Source organism: Myotis brandtii, unplaced genomic scaffold (assembly GCF_000412655.1).
Source record: "Myotis brandtii unplaced genomic scaffold, ASM41265v1 scaffold670, whole genome shotgun sequence".
NCBI classification, from domain to species: domain Eukaryota; kingdom Metazoa; phylum Chordata; class Mammalia; order Chiroptera; family Vespertilionidae; genus Myotis; species Myotis brandtii.
In genome coordinates this window covers 956,891-972,607 of record NW_005370611.1, presented here as the reverse complement: position 1 = coordinate 972,607, position 15,717 = coordinate 956,891, and positions in this window count along the sequence as shown.

The window sequence follows — 15,717 nt, the reverse complement described above, 5'->3', positions numbered from 1 at the left end:
ATAAGAATAAGAAAATAGAGCTGTAGAGTGGGCCAGTAACCGGGCTGAATATTTGGTGCTGAACAGTGTCTGAGCACCGGCTGGGGCTGCCTGAGTAAGATTAAAATCTGCAGGGAAATTTTGTTCCTTAGCACTGGCAGAAATTAGGAATAAATTCAATTGCATTCTGTACAATAGCTGGAAGCTATTGAGGTTAAGTGGCCTCGCTCTCTGATGTGTTAGTATTACTGAGCACTCTCTGCCCATGTGACTTGGTGCAATCTGCTCTTGGAACACGTCGCCATGGCAACTGATGATTTCTATTACAGTACATTCAAGTTCACATTCTGGGCCTGTCATACGCTTGGAAATTTCCAGTTAAAATATTTATTTATGAAAAAGGCACGCACACACACACACACACACACACACACACACACACACACACAAAGCCACCCCAGACACTTTCAGGGATAGAAAACAAAAAGACACCCCAATGCAGGACGATTTATCTGCATATCCACCATATCTCTCTCTCTCTCTCTCTCATATATGAGAAGAGATTTATTGCGTTTTTACTTAGCTGTTGCTACCAAACAAAAAATTCCCTGTGGGGTAGCCAAGTTTGTTGGGGAGGGGCAGGTGGGAATCTTACTTGCTGTGATTTGTGTGCAGGTGCAATGTCGGTCTGAGTGCAAAGTGACAGAAGTGGGCTGAAAACCTGCCACTTGGCTCTCCGAGGCACACAGTTCCAATTTCAGCTTCCCACTAAGATCCTGCACTGATTTTTTTGGAGTCAACCCTCAACTAGGAAAGAGCTGCACGGGGGGGGGGGGGGGGGGGGGGGGGGAATTTCTCACTGGGTGGGTCAGTATTCTGGGGTCCCCAGGGATTCTTAAGCTAACTTCAGTAGAGGAGGAGGGCAACCTAAGACAGTGCATGGCCGACTGCTCTCTCCCAGAATCCATAACTGAGTTCCACAACAGACATCTCTGTGATTTTCTGAGTATACCTCCCAGGCACAGCTCATGGAGCCCCAGGGACTCCCCAGTCCTTTCAGAAAGACTACGGTTTAAGCTTGGAAAAGCCCCACTGGCTTCTCCCCAGAGAAAGATAGTGGAGGGTTAAACAAAACCTTTCCTGAGAAAGAAAACATTGTTGTTTTTTTTCAGCCATACCCTATACAGGGAGGGGTTGCTAACAAGGGCTCCTGGCTTTGTCTGCTTTTTCCCCTTAGACAAGCACATTAAGTATGTTAATAAAAGATTCCCAATGCCTTCTCTAGCAGCAACTTCCAAGTGGCTGCACTGACCCCAGGTGCCCAATTACCTGGTGAGGGCATCCCGTGACTCGCAGATGGTTCTTCCTCTCGCTGTTAAAATCGTTTTTATTTTTTCCATTGTGCCTTCTGCCATGTAGGATTGGAATTATATTGGTTCATAGCTGGATCCCACTTTGTTGAGTTGGGGTAGTTTTTTCTGACCTTTCTGAGCATACGAGTCACTGGAATGCTTGTTTAAAATACATGTTCCCAAGACCTACTGAGTCAGAATCACCAAGGGACAGGCCTGAGAATCTGAATTCTTACAAATCCTGCAAATTGGAGTAGAACTGCGCTTGCGTTGTGACCCTATTAGCAATAGTAGGGCTATCTTTCAAAACTTACCCACTGACATCCTCCTGTTGTAGAGAAGGTGCTGAGCCAGAGGTCTCCAGTGAATTCCCTAAGCATTATTGGTGTAAAATTTGACAAAAAATATTGGGCAGCATTAAAGAAATGTAAAGGGTGGATTGATGGTTGTGGTTCTGGAAATTCCCCAATGGAGGCATGAATAAATTCAGTCCTGTAAATATGAAAGTATTTTCTATTCAACCAGCCATCCCAGGTGTAAGAAAATAGCTTCCTCAAACTCGGCGTAACCAATGTGCCAACCCACAGGTTCAAGCAAGGAGTACTGTGCATATAGAACAGATAGGGCTGTTAGGGGATAATGGGTGAATTGCAGGGTTAAAATTTTTAGTGCCACTCAGCAGCTTTGTCTGTGAGGATTTACAAGACAGGTGCTATGTTTATAGATTGCTGACTGTGTATGTGCGAAGGTAGGGGAGGCGATGGTAAAAGATGGTAGTGCTGAAGCCAGAAACCTGGCCAGGGAGGTGTGTGTCTGTACTCATCAGAGAAGGAACCAGGCATGGAAGCAGCCCCTGGTCTCCGTGTCTCCCTATGCTCCTAGCACAAGTGAGTGGTTCCTGAATGTACAAACTCTTTTGAGGGACTCTAGATAAAGACTTTGGTGTCAATAGCACTCAAATCGATTGTTCTCCCATGTGTGTGGGAGTGGGGGGTGGGGACTGCTAAGCTTTCTGTTGTTCTGTTGTGTGTGTTTTTTGCAGTCGTGAAAGGTGAACTCCTAGACACTTGGAGAAATTAGAACAGCCATAGTTAGTTCTTGAATCAATTAAAGGGCCCCACCAGAGAACTGCACACACACACAGACACACACACACACACACACCCCTCTGAGAAAGAGGGAGGAAGAGATAGAGAAATTGATTTAACATGCTCTTCTAGAGCCTGGACTCATGGATCTGGAAATCACTTTTTCAGATTCTGGAGTGGATGACAGACCTGTAGGCCCTGTCCAGCCAAGGAAACGGCAGGACCCCCAGCCCAGGATGGCTCTGGCCAGGCCTCACTCAGGCTGTCGCCGTTGTGTGGGGCAGCAGCGTCACCTAGTGATCCTGTGGTCTAAGTACAAGCTCTTTCCTGGCAACTGTCCAATTTGGTCAAACTGTAATGGGATCAATCATCCATATTAATGAGTGACAGTGGTAGTATATATAATCCCAGACTAGAGATGACCCCCAATTCCATTTTTATTTGGCCTGTAAAGCCTTCTGTGACCATTTAGCATATGGGTTTTCCATCAGGTAACATAAAAGAGAGTATGGCTGAACTCATGCCAGGCAGGATGGGTGGGGGAGCCAGGAAAAGTTAGCAAGGTTAAAAGAAGGCTGGATCCCGGTGTTAGTTCAGGTCCTCCAAGAAGCAGACGCTGAAATGGAGTTGGAAATGCAAGAGACTTAGTGGAGTTAACACCCGTGAGAGATAAAGCAGGAGTGAGCAGGGAGAGCCTTCAGATCATACAGGTTTGCCACCAGCGAAAAGGACGGGGAAGGAAAGAAGATGAGCTAGAAGAGCCTCCAACTGCAGTGCATCTATCTGGAGAAGAGCTTGGGCAGCCCAACGGGGCAACCTGGTGCAGACGTCCAGAAACGGTGATCCCTTCTACCACCGCTGTGCCTGGTCACTGACCCAGAGCTACCTTGCAGACACAGCTAGAGGCCACCAGCCAACTGCCCTCCTTGGGCAGATTCTCTCTTGAAGGGAGACCTGAGCAGCATGACTCTGGAGTCTCTGCCACAGACTCGAAAGGAAACTGCCCCTTCCCATGTTTGCCAGCAGATCCCCATGTCCACACATGGACACTCAAACACAAGAAAATGAAGGAACACTGTGGACTGATGCGTCTACATGGATCAGTGTCAAATCTAGCACTTGTCCTCATTCCATTATCTAACGTAAACTAGAAAGAGGGACTCCTGCGCGGCCTTTATTAATCACGCCTTCCTACCAGCAAGCTGCCTGCCATCTGTGGTGTGTTCTCTGCCCAGGAAACCAAGTTCAATGTTGACAATCTGGAACACCAATGGCACTTTAGCTTCTTTGTTGAGGATGGATTTGGATCTCATCATGACTATGTTCTTCCCAAGCATGAACAATGACCTCATATCTGTACTGGTTCTCTCCCTCCTGTAAACAGTCTTTGATGCTGTTGACCATGAGATACCACTGCCCTGGTGCTATGACCTGGTCTCTGTATTTAAAAACATTAAGGAACTCACTCAAGTTCAAGGATTTTCATAAATCAGATTTAGATGAATTAAGAAACACGGATGGCACTACAGGCAAGGGCACAAAGTTTTCCAATCACAGTTAAGCCACAAAGGTCCAGGATGCCTTGGATAAAAAAAATGCAAGGAGCCGCTGAACAAAGAGCCTTGAAAAGATCCAAGGGTGGGGAAAAGCCCACTGTGGAAATCCAGAAAGGATGAGAAAGAGCCAATAAATAAGTAAGTAAATAAAAATGAATGCACCAACTCTTTCCAAGGCTTGTCAGGGAAAGATAAGAGCAGCAGAGACTGCAGAATGAGTTAATACCACCAAAGAGGTTAGAGGCAGTGAATGTAGGCTGGGGAGGAGGCAGCATGTGCAGTAAAGTGGCTAGACTAATAAATGAGAAGGCGAGTGAAATTAATGATGACTCTGAGTGGCAGAGATACCGAGCTGCTCTTTTAAATTGGTCTTTAACAAGGAAAATAAAGGAAGGGAGCATAGATAATTAGGGAGTAATGAAGACCTTTAAATATAGATGTTGGAATAAACCAGGTGAGGGAATACTTGAAAACGCGGTACAATGCGTAAATCAGCAGGTCCAGACAATGTACATTCCCCAACCTAGAGGGACTTGGTTAATGAACTTGCTGAACTACTGGCCATTATTTTCAAAGGCTCCAAGAGACCAGGGATTATAAAATGAAAATATTTGACCAGTCTTTCCCCAAATTAAAAAAAAAAAATAGTGGCCTCGATAATTACTATACCTGCCACTGTATACTCTCCCCGCCTCGTGGGGATGTTGTAATGACAAATGAGATTAGAAATAGTAAACCACCTGGAGGAAAACGTGGTGAGGAGGGGAGTAGCTGGCGGTGGTGTGTGTGGTCCAGGCTGATGGACTGGACCTGGGATGAGGAAGGTGATACAGACATTAGCCGTGTTGTTCAATAGAATGCATTTGGGGGTTTGTAGCATTGTATTTTGGGGTGTTTTTTTAGGCTGCTATAAAATCAGTTTACATCCCCCAGAGAGAAGGGAGAGAAAGTCTTCATAGCATGTGCCAATCTATGATGTTACATTTTTCTCAGGATAATCCGCAGATGGGTAATGGAGTATAAGCAGTATCAAAACTCTCCAAGCTTTCTTTTTAATAAATAAGACTTCAAGAAGTTATTCTTTATTTTACTCAAAATAAACATTATTCTTGTAGAAAAAAATACAAATAAGCAATAATAGTAATGATCACCTAAAATCCTGCCACTGTTTATAAAATTCAATGTAGGTGCATACATAATTTTTCCCATGAAAATAATTATAGAAATTTTTTATTAAAAAATAAATAAAAGTTGGATAGTCTTATAGATAGGATGGTTCATATACATATTAAATAACTGTAGGGGTTTTTCTACTCACTTTAATATATACCCCCTGCCATCATTTTAAATTGCTACATAGTTACTTAACCAATAAGTTTTGGACATTTAGATTCTTTCTCCTTCTTTCTTATTGCTACCAGGTACACTGCAATTAACACCCTTACACAAACATCTTTCTATACTTATTGTTTTTTCTTCCCTTAGGACATAATCCTATAAGGGGAATTGCCAAGTCAATTGTAGTTTTTTTAGGACTTTTGTTCTATATTGCTAAGTTTCTTTCTAGAAAGAAGCAATTAACACTCTACAAACAATAAATGAAAATGCCGGTTTCCTCATATGCACACCAAGTGGATTTAATAAATTTTTTAATCTTTCAATTCAATAACAAACACCCTATAATAGTTGAATTGGGATCGTTAGATGGAACAAAACACCTGAGGAAATTTATGTATTTTCTATACTTGCCTTAAACTATTGGGGATGGATTCTCTTTTCTCCCTCTTCTCTCGCTCCCTCTCTCTATCTCCTTCTTTCCTTTCTTTCTTCCTGCCTTCCTGCCTGCCTGTCTTTCTTTTTGAATCATAGATGTATGGACATAATTTTCATTAAGTTTGGTAAGAAATTCAAGCAGCATTATTGAGAGTAACAGTCTGGCACTGTCTTATAGAGTTAAATGCCTGCAAGCCTAGGTACCGTGCACACACATTGGAGAAACCCTTGCATTACAGCATGAAAATGCCCAAGAACGCACACAGCAGCCCTTTCTTCATAGCTAAGGAACCACCAGCAACCCAGCTATATGGGAAAATGGATGAGTAAACTATGCCATATTCCCACTGTGGGCTGTCATGCAGCAGTGAAATGGATAACCACAGCTAAATGCAACCACGTGGACCACTGCACCTTGGAAACAATGTTGAATGAAAATAGCAGGTTGCAGAAGATTAAGTAGAGTATGATACAATTTTTATAAAGTTCAAAAGCAAAGAAACTTAACATATTGCTGAGGGGTGCATACATATGGGATAAAAGCATTTTTCAGCATATAATAAACACAGAATTCAGGGTGGTGGTTACCTCTGAGCCGGAAGGCAGGGTTAAAGGAATAAAACAAAAGGAATTCTTAGGTGCCACATCGGGAATGCGATCCCCAGAGGTATCACACATATTCATTGCATCATTCTACTTCAAAACTTACATCCATATGATAAGCATCTGAACGTATCAGCCACAGAGAGGCAATTATTTATTGCACACTCACTAGTTAGCAAATTTTATTGGCTATTACGTCAAATAGTGTTCAAATGTCCCCCAAGAGCATAAGCTGTTTTTCTCTGCTAAAACCAGGCCCCATACTGTCCCAGCTGGGTGCCTGCCACAGAGAACACAGGACAAGGTCTCTCTGGAGCATTCCCCAGTCCCCCCAGAGAAGTGCTGTGCCTTCACGCCTCAAGAGCAGAATTCCCTCCACTCCGGAGAATCAGGAAGAGAGAAAAAATGAACCAGGATGTACAACAGACACAACTTCTGGAGGAATTCCCTAAGGCTCAGGGCTCTGACCTTACCCATTCACTGGTACTTTTCTAAAAATAGATCCCCAATTCTGGTAAATGGTTAGGGGAGAATAGCCTATTTTAAAGAAAGAGGTCCTAAATAGCGAAATCATTTTGCTTAAGCAATGAGCCAAGTCATTCCTAATGAGGTTGTGGCTTTACTGGAAATAAGAGAGATATTTAAATAAATAGTCTATACATTACCCCAATAAATCATTTAAAAAATATTCTCAATGCACTAAATGTATTTTTAGTGGCACACAACCTGACCTTTCTGGAAGAAGAAAGATAATGCTGGAACATTTTGAGAATAAACATTTATCCAAATTAGTAGTCAAGACACTAGTAAAATTGTTTTACATTTTCTTAGCACTTTTAACTATACCCTCTGCTTCAAAAACAATGTCTTTTTCCTCCCTTTAGTAAAATACAGAGTCTGTCTGTAAAGTAGCAGGAATATGAGAGCAGGAACTTTTTTGATGACCCAGTGAGAAACCCTATAATGGTCCTATTCAAGGCCTCGGGCAAGATAAATATACGTATCCATGTATTTGCAACATTTCATAAAATGATTTGCAGTCCATAAAATACTCATTTTTTGTAACTGTGTTTCCAAGTGTTTTAATTTAGTGTCATATTATTTTTGTAATATTCATAATAAGCGTGTAAATAAGACCCATGTAGTCATTCAACAGACACGTCCTGAACCTACTCTTTGCCTGGTACTCCGCTAGGGACACCGAGTCTTCTCTCCAAGTCCTTGCGGCCTAGGATATCTTATAAAACCCCCTGTATTAACTCTGAACCTTTTTACGTTATGTTTCTGTGCCTGAAAAAAAAGAATAACGATCATTGCATTGTTCTCCAGAGAATGGTTCAGGTTGAGGCTTGCAGAGAAGTTGGATACCTCAATCTTACTTACCTCCGATGCTTCCCCCACCCCACCTCTCTCTCACTCCTCATCCTCTGCTTTTCCCCCTTCTCTGGGTCCTTAGCCAAGCTCATTATCCTCCCTTCCATTCTCTCCCTTTTCCTTCTCCACCCTCTCTCCTGTCTCTCCCCTCTTCCCTTTACTATAAAACTTCTAGAAAAATATTCGCACCACTCTCTCCTCCCAGAAACTTCCCCATCAACTGCAGCATCATTTCAGTTCTCTGTTCTACCCGCCCTGTGCTCACTAAGGTCAGCAGTGGCCTCCTGGTCCCCAACATAATGAATGGCCCGGTTTCCCTCATCTTACCTGAATTTCCGCAGCAGCTGACTCTGTGGACCTCGCCATAATTTCTCTCCCTTTGGAGAGATCCTTCTGCTGGTTTTCCTTCTGTGGGCTCCTTCTCAGCCCTCTTTGCCAACTCCCCTTCATCTACCCATCCCTTCAGGATCAGCACTCATACCCCAAACTGCACCCCTCTTATCCTGCTATTCTAACCACTGGGGGTCCTCCTTATGTGCCACAAGTAGTCACAAATCAATGCCCTCGGACAATCTTTGCTTGGAATGCCAGCCCTGACATCTTCATCTGACCCACTGACTCTATCTCCATTGGCCCAAACCCCACTCATCTTTCAGGGACTGGCTTAAAGGGATGGGAGCAGGTAGTGGCTGAGGACATAAGCTCTGGAACCAGGTGGTGTAGGTTCAAATCCTAACTCTACATAGACTAGCTTGGGCAAAGTTATTAACCTCTCTGCGCCTTAATTTCCTCTACTTTAGAAAGAAGATAATAACAGTATCTGCCTTCAAAAATTGTTATGCGAATTAATGAGTAAAGTTCTGTAAAGTCCTTGGAGTGGTGCCTGCAACATTGTAAGTACCGTGTGTGTTTGTGTAAGGGGGGGTAAAGTCAACTCTAACAGTATTTTCCAAATGCTCAAGCTTTTTTAAAAATATATTTTTATTGATTTCAGAGAAGGGAGAGAGATAGAAACATCAATGGTGAGAAAGAAATTGATCAGCAAGGGGGGGTAAAGTCAACTCTAACAGTATTTTCCAAATGCTCAAGCTTTTTTAAAAATATATTTTTATTGATTTCAGAGAAGGGAGAGAGATAGAAACATCAATGGTGAGAAAGAATCATTGATCAGCTACCTCCTGCACGCCCCACACTGGGGATCGAGCCTGAAACCCAGGCATGTGCCCTGACCTGGAATCAAACCGTGACCTCTTGATCATAGGTTGATGCTCAACCACTGAGCCACACTGGCTGGACCTAAATACTCAAGCTTTTAATCATCTCTTCTTAGCCACTTACCACCATGTATTATGTTTTTAGATAAGTGTCTCCCTGGAATACTCTGTGCTCCTTGTTCAGGGACTCTGTCCCACTCACTTCTCTGTCCCAGCCTGGCACAAGGCAGCTCTCAGCGAATGTCTGTTGAATGAATGGACGATCATAAGGGATGGGTCTTCCATGGGCACCCAATCCTAATGGTAAAACAGAGAGCATGACCTAAATTTTCTTGGGAGATATTTTGGCGGGGGGTGGGTGGGTAAGGTTAGGTATTGTTAGGCACCAGCACTTTCCATTCCCGCAATTTATTCAGCTCAGTAACCTGGTCAGGTGGCAGGAGCCATAACAGTGCCAGGCCCAGTTAATCCAAACCAGAATGGCACACACTGTACCTTTCTGTATCACATCAGTTGAGTTTTATTTTCCATCCCTTATACCTGTTTCCTTCTCTGGGTATAGTTAATGAGCTTTACATTTAAAACATGAAAAGCCAATAAAACATGAAAATCACGAATCAACAGTGCTTTGTTCAAGAATATTCTATTTAATCAAGAAACTTGCCCAAGCAATGCATTCAATTTAGCCACCAGATGCCAGGTGGCAATAGGTGTTGTAAGGGGGAGGGCTACACAAAATGTGAGAGAAAATCCATGCTCCCTTCCCTTGGGGGTCTACAGTGCCAGAAATGATTAGCATACACCACCCCCCTTCTGGACAAGTATCTTTAGAAATCAGAGATGTTCCCATAACCTCCTAATGCATCTGTACCTTTAATTAGCCCAATGGAGCGTATAACTCGGTAAAATCTCTCACCTCTTTTGCTCCTTTCAACTAATTTCTGAACATTTCATTTCCTCATAAGCTTCCACTGCATAACAAGCAGTAATGAAATGACCAATATTAACCCATTGTTAGATTAAACCAAGTACATCATTGGCTGATAGCATTCCATATTATTGGGTTTGAAATGGGTCCTACCCTATGATGAAAACATTTAGCATTTGCCTAATGAGACCACTCTTGTACCTACAAAGGAAAAAAGGCATTGTATTAAAACATTTCATGCTAACAACGGCACGTTCAGCACTTTCTGCTCCCAGCCACATCTGTGGGTGAGGCAGGTGTCTCGATATTAAATGCTGCAGTTGGGCCCATATTCTTAGAGAGATGTCTGATTGGCTACTCCCCAAATATAACTTAAATTGGCTTAAAATAGAACAATCACATGCTAACCCAGTAGCATTAGCAACTCTATTAGCAGCCAATTTCACATCCACACCAGAGGGAGTAAAAGGTAATTTGCTCATTATCAACACCCTCTGGCAGTGGAAGGAAATGACTGTTCATCAAAAAGTATTTTCCAACATAACAATAGTAACACCCATATGGAACCCCCTCACTCTCCCTTCCTTTCACAACTTGATCACTGGAGAGCAGCTACAGGGAAAAGACTTTGAAATATAAATGGGTTTGGTATAGGTAGTCTACCCTTTCCAGAATGAGCCCTAACTTCATCTCACCTCCACAACCCTTTAGGGTTAGAAATGAAATGTTGGGCAAATAATCCTACAGGGTACAGGGTGGATCTCACTACGACAGAAATCATTTAGATCAAAAAGGTTTCCATTCTGTGTCCTGCCTACTTGAATAGTATTTGACTATTTTAACCCAACTCATTGAATGTGGACAGTTCTCAGAGCCCACTGTAGCCAGCTCGAATCTGTACACTCACCTAGTGATTGAAGAAAATGCACCACACAGTCCTGTCCTGGCGGAACAATTTTCCATCTCACCCACCACCAGTCTGCATTTAGTAAATATTCAGAATTGATGTTATTTTTGTTTGTTTGCTTTAAATCACTGATGTGTGTATGTATTTGAATATAATATTATACTATTATAGAGACAAATTAGAGAAACAGATTTCTTACCTATTGCCCTGTTCAACTATTTTTAGTTGAAAATAGTTATCTCCTAATTCCTGTCTAACTGCCTAGGCCTTTTCTTCTTCCTACCTCTGTATGCTCTGTCTCCTATACACAGAGACCAGACTAATATGCCTGAAGCAGTTCTTTAGATATCACTCCCCAGCTCAAAAAACATTCAGAGGTTCCCTGTTACCTCTGGATAAATGCTAGACACTGCCTCTCCTACTCTTCTGGCTCTCGTTGGAAATTTTCATTTCTCCCTAATATCCTAGAATACAACCCATCTTCCCTATCAGAATCAAAGGCAAGATCAAATGCAACCATCTCCATAAAATCTTTTCTTGATGATCCAATGGAAAGTGATCCATTGTACCTCTGAACTGCAGTAGCCTTTTGGGATAGTCTGCCACTTCATAGTGGATTATAGAGGAGCGATCCCCAGAACTTGAAATAAAAAGATTGTTCTGGGAGAGCTAAACCATATCTAGAGTCTATGTACTCACCTAACACAGAATAGCTCTCAGATCTCCAAAATCTGACTGTACCAGAGTAGCTTGTTTAAGGAAAGAGCTTATCAATCTCATGATGCTGAGAAGGGGGACATGATGTCTGACCTCCTCCTAGCGATGTTCATGGGAGAGGGATCCTTGGCCAGCAGACTGATAAAACCAGCTCCATTGGTGAGACCTTTGCTCTCTGAGATAGTTATGTGATGCTGTCCTAGCCAGTGGCCATTCAACATTGGACTCTGTAAGCGTCTTTAAGTTCTGATTCTGTCAGCCAACACCGTCTTATTTTGTCCTGTTGGCCTACCTTATAGAGAAAGAGTGTGCTGGTCATATGGACTCAGAGTACTTCAAATCCCAAGATAGTGATTTCTCACTGAAATTAGTTCATTGGCTCCATTCTTTCAGTAAATATTACTGAATATCCACTCTGTCCCAGATACTTGTCTACTCACTTGAGATAAGATGGTAATAAGAAAAAATGACATCCCTTGATCTATGGAGTTTACAGTCTAGTGCAGTGGTTCTCAACCTTCTGGCCCTTTAAATACAGTTCCTCATGTTGTGACCCAACCATAAAATTATTTTCGTTGCTGTAATGTTGCTACTGTTATGAATCATAATGTAAATATCTGATATGCAGGATGGTCTTAGGTGACCCCTGTGAAAGGGTTGTTTGACCGCCAAAGGGGTCGCGACCCACAGGTTGAGAAACGCTGGTCTAGTGGAACATACAGACAGCTATGCCCACAATTCTAATATAGTGTGATGACTGCCCTGTTAGGAGTGTTCAGTGGATCAGGGAGGGAGCACACGGTTGGAGGAAGAATCTAGGCTTAGGGAGCCAGAAAAGGCTTTGTAGAGGAAATAATATTTACTGAGACATCAGCTGGAGTTTGCCCAAAGATAGTGGGAGGAGAGAGATTGAATGATGCTTGTGGGCAAAGCCACATAGGCAGAAGACTCAGGGTGTGTCTGAGAAATTGAACATAGTTCTGGAGAGCTATGATGGGAAATGTGAAGAAGGGCTGAGGGTCAGGAAAGCAGGACATAGATCAACGAGAGCCTAGTAGACCATTCTAAGAGTTTGTACTCTTTCATGAGAACAACGAGGAATTATTGAAAGGTTTTAAGCGAGTAAACGACATGATCATATCTCTAGTTGCTGAAGAATGTAAATATCTGATATGCAGGATGGTCTTAGGTGACCCCTGTGAAAGGGTTGTTTGACCGCCAAAGGGGTCGCGACCCACAGGTTGAGAACCACTGGTCTAGTGGAACATACAGACAACTATGCCCACAATTCTAATATAGTGTGATGACTGCCCTGTTAGGAGTGTTCAGTGGATCAGGGAGGGAGCACACGGCTGGAGGAAGAATCTAGGCTTAGGGAGCCAGAAAAGACTTTGCAGAGGAAATGATATTTACTGAGACATCAGCTGGAGTTAGCCCAAAGATAGTGGGAGGAGAGAGATTGAATGATGCTTGTGGGCAACACCGCATGGGCAGAAGACTCAGGGTGTGTCTGAGAAATTGAACATAGTTCAGGAGAGCTAGATATAACCCTGGTAAACATATATGCACCCAATGCAGGAGCACCCAAATTCATAAAAAAACTCCTGGAAGATATCAAAGGAGAGATCGACAACAATACAATCATAGTAGGGGACTTTAATACACCACTGACATCACTGGATAAGTCCTCTAGACAAACAATCAGCAGAGAAACAGCAATCCTAAATGACTCACTAGATCAGATGGACTTAATAGACATCTTCAGAACACTTCACCCCAAAGCCGCGGAATATACATTCTACTCAAGTGCTCATGGGACAGATTCAAAAATAGACCACATATTGGGTCACAAACAAAGTCTCCCCAAATTCAAGAAGATTGAAATCATAAAAAGCATCTTCTCAGACCATGATGGCATAATATTAGAAATAAACTACAATAAAAACAACCCAAAATACTCAAACACTTGGAAGCTGAATAGCATGTTATTAAATATTGATTGGGTTACCAATGAGATCAAAGAAGAAATTAAAAACATCCTGGAAACTAATGACAATGAAAACACAACAATCCAAAACCTTTGGGACACAATGAAAGCAGTCCTGAGAGGGAAGTTTATAGCTCTACAGGCCTACCTCAACAAACAAGAAAAAATGGTAGTAAATCATCTAAATCTACAGCTCAAAGAATTAGAAAGAGAGCAACAAGAAAAGCCCAGAGTGAGCAGAAGGAAGGAGATAATAAAGATTAGAGCAGAAATAAATGACATAGAGACCAAAAAAACAATACAGAAAATCAATGAAACCAAGAGCTGGTTCTTTGAAAGGATAAACAAGATTGACAAACCTCTAGCCAGGCTCACCAAGAAGCAAAGAGAGAGGACCCAAATAAACAACATCAGAAATGATAGAGGCGAAATAACAACAGACCCCACAGAAATACAAATGATTGTTAAACAATACTATGGACAGCTCTACTCCAACAAACTAGACAACCTGGAGGAAATGGACAAATTCCTAGAAAAATACAACATTCCAAAACTTAATCAGGAAGAATCTAAAAATCTCAATAGGCCAATAACTATGGAAGAAATTGAAGCAGTCATCAGAAAGCTTCCAGCAAACAAAAGCCCAGGACCAGATGGCTTCTCAGGGGAGTTTTACCAAACTTTCAAGGAAGAACTAAAACCTATCCTCCTCAGACTACTACAAAAAATTCAAGAGGAAGGAACACTTCCAAGCTCATTCTATGAAGCCAGCATCACCCTAATACCAAAACCATGTAAAGACAACACAATGAAAGAGAATTACAGGCCAATAGAAGCTATAATAGGAAAACTTGGTAAGTGATGGGATAAGGAGTGAAGTGAGCGAGAGAAAGAGAGAAAAATCAAGATGGCACTCACATTTCGAGCCTTGAACAAATGGAGTGGGTAGGGAAGGGCTGAGGGTCAGGAAAGCAGGACATAGATCAACAAGAGCCTTGTAAACCATTCTAAGAGTTTGTACTCTTTCATGAGAACAATGAGGAATTATTGAAAGGTTTTAAGCAAGTAAATGACATGATCATATCTCTAGTTGCTGAAAGAATGAGCAGTGTCATTGGAGATAAAGACAAGAGGGCCAATAGATTTATTTAGAAGCTATAATAGGAAAACTTGGTAAGTGATAGGATAAGGAGTAAAGTGAGTGAGAGAAAGAGAGAAGAATCAAGATGGCACTCACATTTCGGGCCTTGAACAAATGGAGTGGGTAGTGGTGCCTTTCACTGAGGCAGCATATAATAATGGTTAAGAACACAAACTCCAAGTGGGGCTAACTTGGGTTTAAATCTCTGCTCTACCACTTACTCCTGTGTAGTCTTGGGAATGTTTCTTAACCTCTCTGTGCCTCATGTTCTCATCTATAAGGAAGATAACCAGAGTATTTATATCATAGAATTGTTATGCAGATTACATAACAATTAATAGTGACCTACTCAGAATAGTGTCTGACACATAACAAATGTTATAAGAGTTTATTAAATAAATAAAAATAGGTGACAGGGGAGGAGTAGCAGGTTTGGTGAAGAGGATTATGATTTTAGTTTTAGAGATGAGTTTAGTCTTGTTGAACTGCAGAGATCTGTGGAACAATCCAGAATAGCTGTCCAGAAAGCAGTTGCATATAGAGATCTGGAGCTCTATGTGGATACCTGTGCTGGAGATTCTGTTGTGCGGAGACGTCTTCATATGAACTGAAATGAGCACAATGGGTGGAATAGAGCAGGGAGGATGCAGAGTATGAAAGGAGAGGGCAAGACAAGAGAGAACCTTGGGGACCGTTCCAAGAATGGTCTGTGGGAGAGGTACTTGCTGAGGAAATTGAGCAGGAGGAAACCTCAGAGAGGGTGTCAAAAACTAAGGACAGAGTTTTTAGTAGGAGGAAGTAGCCACTGGTGTTAAATTTGTCAAATACAATAAGAACCAATAACCCATTGGTTCTGACAATGAACATTTGACCTTGACTAATCAGAGTTGCTGTTGCCAGGTTGGGGGTGGGAAGAAGTGTGCGGAGACGTCTTCATATGAACTGAAATGAGCACAATGGGTGGAATAGAGCAGGGAGGATGCAGAGTATGAAAAGAGAGGGCAAGACAAGAGAGAACCTTGGGGGCCGTTCCAAGAATGGTCTGTGGGAGAGGTACTTGCTGAGGAAATTGAGCAGGAGGAAACCTCAGAGAGGGTG